Source organism: Gobio gobio (assembly GCF_949357685.1).
Source record: "Gobio gobio genome assembly, chromosome: 21".
In the NCBI taxonomy this organism is placed as follows: Eukaryota; Metazoa; Chordata; class Actinopteri; order Cypriniformes; family Gobionidae; genus Gobio; species Gobio gobio.
The window spans coordinates 45327899-45340150 of record NC_137117.1 but is presented as its reverse complement, the minus strand read 5'-3'; the positions used below and the strand labels follow the sequence as shown (position 1 = coordinate 45340150).

The 12252-nt window shown below is 47.3% G+C and overlaps 1 protein-coding gene across 1 annotated transcript in view; it reads right to left on the bottom strand.

Annotated features, from left to right (window-relative positions):
* The window catches only part of LOC307117959 (deoxynucleoside triphosphate triphosphohydrolase SAMHD1-like), a 102508-nt gene that overhangs the window by 47010 nt on the left and 43246 nt on the right, over positions 1 to 12252 (bottom strand). The gene's annotated exons all lie outside the window — the stretch shown is intronic.

The window sequence follows — 12252 nt, the reverse complement described above, 5'->3', positions numbered from 1 at the left end:
CTCGGTACTGTACACATCAGTGAACAATTAATGTTTTTTTCCTGCTCTTCGGTGTGTCTCGTTTTTTAGACAAGATCCGTTTTGGGCGTGAGCGGTACTCCTCACTGTTCTGAGTTCCTGAGATTCATTCTGGAGTATGCATCAACATCTGAGTTCCTGAGACCGTTCTGGATTGTGCCTCAACTTCTGAGTTTTCTGAGACCCAGATTGGAATTAGACTCTATCTTTCTCGCTGTTGATTCTAAATAAACTTTTACTTGCATAAGATTCCTCTGTCTCTGTCCTCACAAATACACTGTTAATTATAATAACTAGCTGAATTTGTTTTGTTGTTGCTAAAAATAGATAAAAGACTTGACTTGAACCCTTGAGACTTGATTTGACCTTGACCTTAGAGACTTGAAACTTGACATGGTCTTGGACCTGGACCTCAAAGACTTGAGACTTGACTTGGACCGCAGGGACTTGTGAACATGCCTGGGTGTTATGAATGATTAACCTGATGACCTCAATCAAACTGGCTGTCCTTCGGGAAGCAGAGAAAGGATGTTACTGCAAGTGTTGGGCGATATCAGCCTGTGAGATCACCTTACATGAGATTATCACATGCGGGGAGCAATAGTTTACTTATTTATTATTTAAGTGTCATGTCACATAGAAATACTTCACCCAAAAGCGAGCCAGTGGATATCACACAGGCAATGTGCAAACTTTGACCACAGTCAATTATTCACTGCAGAAAGTGAAAGTTAAAATGGAGCGAGCTTATGGCATTAACCCCTTGCCTGTCACCCGGGGATTTCGTTCATATGGTGATGTTAAAACATGTTATATTTAGCATTTTATATGGAGCTAATCGCTACACCTGCTTAGCATTTATAATGTAAACATCCATTATTGATATAAAATAGCCGAAATCACTTGAAAATCACACAAAAAACCTTATGTCATAGTTATTGTATGTTTATTAGCTTCTTAGTTCACGTGTAGAAATGTAGAATTGGTTCGTTCTTCACAGAGACAGAATGAGGAAGTAAACAGACAGAAGAGCGTCATGCAGGAGGCTGGATCGAGTCACGTAAGATGATTGACAGCTCTAGATGACTAATGAGTGCCTGATGACTCATATCTGATGCAAATCAGGAAGAGGAGAGACAGAGCTCGCTATGAACACTGTTTCAGCTTTTCAGGTCGGATTATTCAGAGGGAAATTAATAGAAATGGTATTCTGTATGACTAAATATTTAGCAAACGTGATAAACCAATATTTCTCCAAATATGCGCACTCATATAATATGCGTCATAGCAAACGCTGTTCATTGCAGCTGTGTGGACACAACTGAACCGCTGCAGACAAGAGAGAATTAATTTGCGTGTGATATTGGATTCAAAATATCGTACATTACAGATCAATTATTTTGCACTCCTGACATAAATAAAGAAATTAATGTCACTGCAACCCAGTTTTATCATAAATTGTAAAATATCGAAGCTGGAGTCTTTAATCTGTCTAATGATACTGAGTTTGTCCAGATAAAGTAAGACTGTGATGTTTTAACCACTAGGAGTCTGAGCTGTTTTGGGGCCCTTCAGAAGTTTTGACATGCTCTTACATTTGTGTTTTTTTCAGTTGCTTATAAACTGATGTAATTACACTGTATTCAGCACAAACTGGGCTACCATAATATCTTTTTGAGAGAAAAATGTTTATGCGTGATTTTTGAAAAAAAAAAAACAAAAAAATTTGTTCTCTTACGAGAGGTTCTCTCGTATTGCGTAAGTTCCTTACGCTACGGGGAAAGTATTCTTTCTTCGAGATTTCTGAAAAACCCAAAATTATCCTTAATTTTGTAACATTGTCAACGCAGTGCGGCAGCCTGGCAGACCATAGCAGGCTATTCCAGCGTGCTATTGGCTGCTCTGCTGGCAACTGCAGCAGCCTATCGGTGAGCCCGCGTGACGTGGCGACCAATGAGGGCGCTTCGCGCCCACCTGGCTTCATTTGCCTACAGGTGGGGCGTGGCCACGTGTATATAAGCAGGGCTCACGGGCTGCATATTCGATTTTCTTTTCTTCAGCGAAGCCCTTCGCATCGCTGGATCTGGAACCCGCCGCCGTTGAACGTGCAGACGAGCAAGCAGAGGACAGCGCCTGAAGAAGCCGGCAGCATCGCGCCACCTTCAGCCATCCGTGCCTGCTCTGCTATCCGGCAGCATTATATCCTTTTATTGCTCAGTGTTGTCGCCGCTGCGTCACACTTTCACAAAAAGAGCCGAGCGTTTTTCTAAAAATGTCTCGTTCCACCTGCGGCTCGTGTCACGCGCAGCTCAGTTCCGGGGACCGCCATGTGATCTGCGCTCTCTGCCTGGGCCGTGATCACGCCGCCGCCGCACTTCTCGCCGGCGGATGCCCGGAGTGCGAAGAACTAACGATGTCGACCCTGCGGGCTCGACTCGATCAGTTCGAAGATGACATCCCTCCAGTCTCTGCTAAGCCGCGCAGGAAAAAAGCGCCGCTCGCAGCGGACTCCGGAGTTGGCCGAGAGAAGCTCGCCGGAACCCTTCCCGCCCGCTTCACTCTCGCCTTCCCCGCCCCCACCCCAGGCCGCCATTTCTGTTGCCGCCTCTGGGGATGAGGCGGATGCGGCCGCGGAACGCGCCGACAGCTGCTCCATCATGGCTTCCGACAGCGAGGAATGGTCTTCCGCGACCTCTTCAGTCCGAGCCTCCGGACGCTCTCGAGCAGGTGAGGACGCCGAACTGTTGCGCCTTCTCACCCGGGCTGTCGAGCAGCTAGGCCTCGAATGGGCCCCGCCTAAGGTGGCAGCGCCGAATCGGCTCGACGGATGCTTCCTGAACAGTCGCCGCCGTGCGCCCACCGCCAGGACTGCACCCTTTCTGCCAGAGCTTCACGAGGAGCTCGCGAAGTCCTGGAACGCGCCATTCTCCGCGAGGGTCTCGTCTCAGGCTTCTTCGACGCTCTCACAAGTTGACGGCGCGGCTGAGAAAGGCTACAACGCTATCCCTCCGGTGGAAGAGGCGGTCGCAGCGCACCTTTGCCCGCCTTCTGGTTGGCGCTCAAAGGCTGCCCTCCCGTCTAAGGCCTGCAGAGTGACGTCATCGCTGATCGGCCGCGCTTTCGCTGCCTCCGGTCAAGCTGCGTCTGCTCTGCACTCTATGGCCGTGCTGCAAATCCTCCAAGCCAATCTCCTCCGTGATCTGGACGAGAGGAGCTGTGACGCTGAGCTGATCACGGATTTGCGAAGCGCGACGGATCTCTCCCTCCGCGCTACCAAGACCGCAGCACAGGCCCTCGGACGCTCTATGGCCTCCCTCACGGTAGCTGAGCGCCACCTCTGGCTCACGCTCGCGGACATGCGAGAAACAGAGCGCGCGGCCTTCTTAAACGCCCCGCTCTCTCCATCTGGGCTCTTCGGACCAGCGGTCAAGGGGATCGTCGACCGCTTCTCCGAAGTACAGAAGACGACGCAGGCCATGAACCTCTTCCTGCCTCGACGCCCAGGCGCCAGCAGTAGCTCCGTTGCTCGCCGTCCTCGCGACCAGCCAGCACCGAGCTCCGCGCAGCGCCCAGCGCGGCCCCCTTCGTCTCAGCGAAGACCGAGCGGCCGCCCCAGATCGCGCTCTTCCAGCCACGGTAAGCCGCCTCCCCCTCGGGGCCCCCGGCCTAGGATCGTGCTGAAGTCCGAGCCTCCAAAGCCCTCCTAGCCAGAGGCAAGAAACGACGGTTAAGTCCCGCTGCGGCCGGACCACAGTCAAAACTCTTTTTCCTGTCAGCCCCCACCACTGTGGCTGCTGCAGAGGAATTTCACGCAGCCAACGAGCCGGCAAAAACGCCCTCTCGCCTGTCAACCACCGCCGTTTTTACGGCGAACCAGAGAAATCACAAAAGTTGCATTATTTCTGGTTGCACGGCTCACGCCGTATGTGTTTCAAATGCAGTAAATGTGCCCACTTTTCTGTGTTCACCCCTGCACATAAGCACTATAAACCCCGTGTCCCCCACTCACATAAAGCGGCCTCCGGCCGCTCGAGTGCTAGAGTTAGGTCACGTGTCCGCTTGTCTGCGTCCACGCCTAGCCACCACACGCGCTGTCACACAGCCACTCTTAACCGGTCATGTTCCACGCGTAAGAGTTGTGCCCGCTCAAACGCGCTCACACATTTTCGCGAACATTATGCCTCAGGCGCTACGCGCCGCGCCACACACCATTTTTTTCCGCCCAAGGTGGCCGAAGCGATGAGTGTAGGGCCACACACAAGACATTCCCCGCTCAAAGCGGTAGAGACACAGTGTGTAAGGCGGCCAGCCACCGAAAGCGAGCGGCTGGCCCACAGCACAGAGAGCGCGCGCACCGCATCTTATACGGGCCGTCAAACCCGCGAAACGCGGCGTTTCGAGCCCAGAGGCCGTTCTGTCCCGTTTGGCACACGCGAAAGCGTGGGAAGCCATTCCAGGTGTATCAGAATGGGTGCTGAGAACAGTGAAGCACGGCTACACTCTGCAGTTCGCTCGCCGCCCTCCGCGCTTCTGTGCGCGTATAGAGACGAGAGTGAGCGAAGAAGTAGCACATCTACTTCGAGCGGAGATAGCCACGCTGCTGTGCAAAGGGGCTATAGAACCGGTTCCCCATTCTATGAGCGAGTCAGGCTTTTACAGCCGATATTTTCTCGTGCCAAAAAGGGACGGGTCGCTCAGACCGATTCTGGATCTGAGGCGTCTGAACAAAGCTCTTTTGAGGAGATCGTTCAAGATGCTTACGACCAAGCAGATCCTCGCGCATATTCGCCCGAGAGACTGGCTAATTTCCCTAGATTTGAAAGACACATATTTTCAAATCAAGATAACGCCGCGTCACAGGCCATTCTTACGATTCGCCTTCGACGGCCAGGCTTATCAATACACCGTCCTTCCGTTCGGCCTGTCACTAGCACCCCGTACATTTACGAAGTGCATGGACGCGGCCCTCGCTCCCCTGAGAAACCGGGGGATGCGAATATTGAACTACTTGGACGACTGGCTCATCCTGGCGCAGTCAGAGGCCGAGCTCCTCGCCCACAGGGCAATGCTGCTCAGCCATCTGGACAGCCTGGGGCTCACGGTCAACTGGACCAAGAGCTCATTAGTGCCCACGCAATCAACCTCATTTCTGGGTTTGAATCTGGACACTGTGGCTATGTCTGCCCGCCTGTCACCACAACGCACGCGCCAAGTTCGGCGCATGGCTGCGTACTTCCGGCCGGGCAAAATCGCACCTCTCAAGCTTTTTCAGAGGATGCTGGGACGTATGGCCTCAGCTGCAGCTGTGCTCCAGCTGGGCTTAATGCGCATGCGCCCGCTGCAACGCTGGTTAAACGCCCGAGTGCCTCACAGAGCCTGGTTTCAGGATCAGAGTGACTCAGGGCTGTGTTGCAGCCCTAGAGCCCTGGTTAGTAGCCGACTGGTACCAGCGGGGAGTGACAATGGGAGCCATCTCACACCGCAAAGTCATCTCGACGGACGCCTCCACCTCGGGTTGGGGCGCCGTTTTCGAGGGCAGACCGGCCTCGGGCCTCTGGTCGAGCGGAGAAAAACTCCTACACATAAACCGTTTGGAGATGATAGCGGTAGAGAACGCGCTCAAGCAGTTTCTCCCGTTTATACGGGGACACCATGTGTTGGTCCGGTCGGACAATACCACGGTGGTGTCCTACGTGAACCGGCAGGGCGGTGTCAGGTCCAGGTGTCTGGGCAATCTGACGGAACGCCTGCTCGTGTGGGCACACAGCTCGCTGCGCTCGCTGAGAGCGGCGCACGTTCCGGGCCACCTCAACGTGGGCCCGGACAAGCTGTCCAGGGGCCTCATTCTCCCAGGAGAATGGTCCCTGCACCCCCAGACAGTCCAGCTGGTATGGCGCCTATTCGGCAGAGCGGAGCTCGACCTCTTTGCAACAAAAGAGAACGCCCGCTGCTCGACGTTCTTGTCCAAAAGCGAGGATGCGCTGTCCCAACTTTGGCCCAGCCTCCCGCTGTATGCTTTCCCGCCGATTTCCCTATTGACCCAGGTTATAGCGAAAATCAGGGAAACGCGCCGCCCGGTGCTCCTTATAGCGCCGCGCTGGGAGAACCAGATTTGGTACCCAGAGCTGGTGAAGCTGTCGCACTCACCCCCCCTGGCCAGTTCCGCTGAGAGCAGACCTCCTCTCTCAAGCAGGAGGGTCAGTTTGGCATCCCCATCCAGAGCGATGGTCTCTGCATGTATGGGTGACCAACGGATACCCGTTGACCTGCCCGAAGGGGTTATGAACACGATCTCACACTCTAGAGCCCCCTCGACGAGGCGGTTATATAGTTCTAAGTGGTCGGTGTTCACTGAGTGGTGTGCTTCCAAGGGATTGGAACCGCAGCAATGTGGGGTCCAGCGGGTGCTCTCCTTCCTCCAGGAGCTCTTGGAACTGGGCAGGTCCCCTTCCACGCTCAAAGTGTATGTAGCGGCTATAGCAGCGTTCGCCCAGACGACGCTAGGCAGCACGCTAGGAAGGAACGAGCTCATCATCCGTTTCCTCAGAGGAGCTAGACGGATGAATCCCCCGCGGCTCCCATCGGTTCCTATTTGGGATCTGGCCTTGGTCCTAGAGGCCATGAAGGCTCATCCCTTTGAACCGCTCGAGACTGTGGAACCTAGGTTCCTTTCGCTAAAAACCGCGTTCCTGATAGCTCTGGCTTCAGTGAAACGCGTGGGGGATCTACACGCGCTCTCAGTGAGCCCGACGTGTATGGAGTTCGGTCCTAATGACTCTAAGGTCATTCTCAGACCGAGGCATGGTTATGTCCCCAAAGCGATCGGTACTCCTTTCAGGGCGCAGATTATCTCCCTCTCGGCTCTGCCAGCATCCGACGAGGGGGACGGTGGCAATATCCTCTGCCCTGTCAGGGCATTGAGGGTTTATGTCACACGCTCCGCCGCCTTCAGGCGTTCTGAGCAGCTATTTGTTTCGTTTGGAGGGCGCGCTAAAGGTCTCGCCTCCTCGAAACAGACCCTGTCCAGGTGGATAGTGGACGCGATTGCAACTGCATACGCTTCCAAACACCTGCAGTGCCCGCTAGGTGTCAGAGCACACTCCACCAGAGGCATGGCCTCTTCGTGGGCTTGGGCCAGAGGGATTTCCATCCACGATATTTGCGTGGCGGCAGGCTGGGCCTCCCCGTCTACGTTCGTGAGATTTTACAATCTGGAAGTTCCTGCCTTACAGGCGAAAGTGTTATCAGTTCAATAAGGCTGTTGGTTCTGCCCGGTGATTCTGCGCAGACATAGCTCACATACTGGTAGTAAGTTCGGTACAAGGCTTATGTAAATTTGAAGGAGACCGGCGGTACCGTTCCCTCATTTACGAAAAGAGCTATTGTGAGTTTGAAGGTGACCGGCGGTGCCGTTACCTCACTCATATGACAAGATATTGTGAATTTGAAGGCGACCGGCCTTGCCGTTCCCTCATTCATGAGACAAGGTGTGGTGAATTTGAAGGCGACCGGCAGGTGCCGTTCCCTCATTCATAAGGCAGGGTGTTGTAACCACCCGTTGTAACCACCCGTCAGTTCAAACGAAGTGTCCGTATATGTGGTGGCCCGTTTCCTTTACCGGCCACCCTGCCCGAGCAGTGTTATGGTCCCCGGTTCCCTGGGATACATATGCTGTATGCGAGGCGCGCACGGCGTTGACAATATGTTCCCGTAGCGTAAGGAACTTACGCAATACGAGAGAACCTCTCGTAAGAGAACGATACTCGGTTACTTAACGTAACCTCGGTTCTCTCTAGAAGAGGGAACGAGTATTGCGTTCCTTGCCGTGCGCCCCGCGGGCTTTTACGCTTCAGAACTACGAAAACCGAATATGCAGCCCGTGAGCCCTGCTTATATACACGTGGCCACGCCCCACCTGTAGGCAAATGAAGCCAGGTGGGCGCGAAGCGCCCTCATTGGTCGCCACGTCACGCGGGCTCACCGATAGGCTGCTGCAGTTGCCAGCAGAGCAGCCAATAGCACGCTGGAATAGCCTGCTATGGTCTGCCAGGCTGCCGCACTGCGTTGACAATGTTACAAAATTAAGGATAATTTTGGGTTTTTCAGAAATCTCGAAGAAAGAATACTTTCCCCGTAGCGTAAGGAACTTACGCAATACTCGTTCCCTCTTCTAGAGAGAACCGAGGTTACGTTAAGTAACCGAGTATCGTTTTAAAATTAAGGCCTCAAAACACACAACAGATATGTGTTCACAAGACTTTTGACTAATGGGTGTATTTGACAAGAGTTTTTGCTTCAAACTGATGTGAGAATCATTAAGCCTACACATTCACATAAAACAATACACTGATTTAAAATTTGAAAGACAGTTTTTCTTCACAAAGCCAGTATGCGAGGAGGTGTGATACAGTCGTGGTCAAAATTGTTGGCACCCCTTGTAAATATGATCAAATATGGCTTTAAAAAATAAATCTGCATTGGTTATCCTTTTTATCTTATATTCAAAAAATTCACAAAAATCTAACCTTTCATTGAAGTAAAAGAATTGAAAATGGGGGGTAAATCACATTATGAAATAAATGCTTTTCTCCAAAACACGTTGGCCACAATTGTTGGCACCCTTTTACTAAATACTTTTTGCAACCTCCTTTTCCCAAGATAACAGCTCTGAGTCTTCTCCTAAAATGCCTGATGAGTTTAGAGAAACCTGACAAGAGATCAGAGACCATTCCTCCATACTGAATCTCTCCAGATCCTTCAGATGAACAGATCCATGTTGGTGCTTCTTCTCTTCATTTCAGCCCACTCATTCTCTATAGGGTTCAGGTCAGGTGACTGGGACGACCATGGCAGAAGCTTAATTTTGTGTTCAGTGATACATTTTTGTGTTGATTTTGATGTTTGTTTTGGATCATTGTTCTGATGGAAGATCCAACCACAGCCCATTATAAGATTTATAGCAGAGGTCGTCAGGTTTTTATTTTTTATCTGTTGGTATTTGCTAGAATCCATTATACCATGTGTCTGAACAAGATGTCCAGGACCTCTAGCAAAAAAATAGGCCCTCAACATTAAAGTTTCAGCTGTATTTTTAGCCGTGGGCATGGGGTACTTTTTATCCCTGTTTGCACAAAACCCTTCTGGTAGATTTGCTGCCAAAAAGCTCTTTTTATAGTTTCATCTGACCACAGAACCAGGTCCCGTCTGAAGTTCCAGTTGTGTCTGACAAATGAATATGCTAGAGTTTGTTTCTGGTTGAGCGAGGAGGATTTTTCTTGACTCCCTCCCAAACAACATTTTTAGATTAGATTAGATTCAACTTTATTGTCATTACACAAGTACAAGTACAAGGCAACGAAATGCAGTTTAGGTCTAACCAGAAGTGCAATAGCAGCAAGTGCAGGATATACAACGTTTGCATAAGTGCAGGACATGGATATGTACTGAGTATATATAAATATGTCTATAAATAGAGAGATGGTTATTACTATAAACAGAATTTACAGGTGAATATGTACAGTGAATAATATACAGATGGTTAATACTATAAACAGAATTTACAGGTGGATATGTACTATGAATATAATATAATATACAGATGGCTATTACTATAAACAGAATTTTACAGATAGAGGTATACAATGATATGTTAGGCTAAAATTAGGAACATATGGTGATGTATGGGTTTGTTTTTTTGTTTTTTAGGCTTTCTGACCCCAAGACTCAACTAATCTCTGCGATTCTCCATCTGTGATCCTTGGAGAGTCTTTGGCCACTCAAACTCCTCTCCTCGCCATGCATTGGGACAAAATAAACACACGTCCTCTTCCAGGCAGATTCGTAACATCTTTAGTTGATTGGAACTTCTTAATTTTTGCCCTGATTGTGGAAATGAGAATTTTCAATGCTTTAGCTATTTTCCTACAGCCACTTTCTATTGTGTGAAGCTTAACAATCTGTTGCTGCACATCAGAACTATATTCTTTGGTTTTACTCATTGTGATGAATGATTAAGGGAAATTGGACTTTGTGCTTCCTTATATTTATACTTCTGTGAAACAAGACGTCATAACTGGACAATTTCATGTTCCTTGTCACCCTGGTGTGCTAAATTTTTTTAAATATTAATGGGAATATACTTCAGATATTTTACTCATAAAAGTTTTTAGGGGTGCCAACAATTGTGGCCAACGTGTTTTGGAGAAAAGCATTTATTTAATAATGTGATTTACCCCCCATTTTCAATTTTTTTACTTCAATGAAAGGTTAGATTTTTGTGAATTTTTTGAATATAAGATAAAAAGGATAACCAATGCAGATTTATTTTTTAAAGCCATATTTGATCATATTTACAAGGGGTGCCAACAATTTTGACCACGACTGTATCTAATGAATAATGATGAGTATCACCTGAGATGACAAAAGAACATAATAGCCTGCATAATGAGATGCACAATGAGCTGCATAATGAATGAGCTTCATACCTGACTGAGAGAGCAAAAAAATGCTCTTCTAATATAGTTGAAATTGTACTTATCAAGTAAATGCATCTTGATTTAAGAATGTTTAAATATTTAGACAAGAAACAAGACAAAAAGTACTAAGAGCAGCATTTTTTAAAACATTTTTGTACAATTTTTTATGTTTTTGAAAGTAGTCTCATGCTAAAAAAATAAATAATTAAAATTAAGATACAATTTATACAAAACGAAATTCACTGTAAAGCAATTCACTTTCTACAAAAAAAAAAAAAATCACTTTCTACAAAACAAAACAAAACTCCAGAATAATATATTTAGAATGTAGTCAACAAAAGCCTATTATATTTTAAATTATCAAAAGATTTGACTACACTTAAAAAAAATTATCTTCTTATTTAGTTGAAAATTGTACTTATCTAGTAAATTCATCTTGATTTAATAATGTTTAATTTAATTATGTTTTTAAAAGAAGTCTCATGCTAAAAAAATTAAATAATAAATAATTAAAATTAAGATGCAATTTATACAAAACAAAATTCACTTTAAAGAAAGCAATTATCTTTCTACAAAACAAAACTATAATATTTAAACATCAATATGAAGCAAAATATGTTTGACTGGTACTATATTTATAGCATCTGAGCAGACGTGCGAATAAAAGCTTTATTGATGTGACACTAGGCTCTTTTACAATAAAGACATTATAATCTGTCCAAAACAAGCCAAATAAATCTTGTCTATACAGTCTTGCGTGTATGACATTTAATGTTGCAACAGGATTCATATTTAAACGTTTTTTTTGCATTTAATATTCACAGATGCTAACAGAATAAACTGACCTTACAATCAGCGGCGGAGTCCTTTGCTCTTAGAAATGAACAGCTTTGCATGAGCAGAATAAATCCAGGATTATTGCTCAAACGCGTCTCAAAACGATGTAGCTGAAGGAAGGTTACAGCGCTTCACTAGATGTGTTTGTATGAGTTGATGTGGGCGTCGACTCTGGATCGTCTGTATTTGAATCTGAAAGAGCGTGCGATCCGTGGGCGCATTAGCGGATAATGAAGTGGCTCGCGGGTGACTGACGTGTATCGCTTTTCGAACAGATTACATAAACACAGAATATTTATTTTCGATTTGGTTTACAGTGTTTAAAACCTGACATTTCAGCGTTTCTTTAGACACATGTCTCATGTTTGTGAGAGAAGTATTCACTAAGCTAGAGTTTCTTTTCTGAAGACTATGAATGAACGTCTTTGACAGAGAGGCTGCAGATCGCGCATCATGTTTGATTTCTTTATTTTGCAAAAAGCAAAACATTTTGTTTTTATTGTGACTGTACACAAAAAAATTGAAACTTAACAGATTATAATGATGTATAACACTTGCCTGAATGATAAAAAATTACAGAGTTATTTGAGTCTCTTGGGCACTGATAAGGAAAAAAAAGAGAGCCAATCGCGGCAGGCGCGACCGCCGACTCGAGGGGGTTAACCCAGGGGTTTTCAAACTGGGGTCCGGGGGCCCTCAGGGGTCCTCTAGAAGGTGCTAAGGGGTCCCCAGAAAATTTCAGAGAGTAAAAAGACAAAGCAAAAATGATTCATGTCTACCGAACATTCAAACCGTTTCATTTCTAAACGTTTCTCTCTTTTCCATATACATACTTTCCAGAATTGTATATGTTTGCTTTGTATCTTTCTAGTGAGTTTCTCACTATAGTCCTTTATCTCGCTCACTGGGGTTGTAAGGCAGT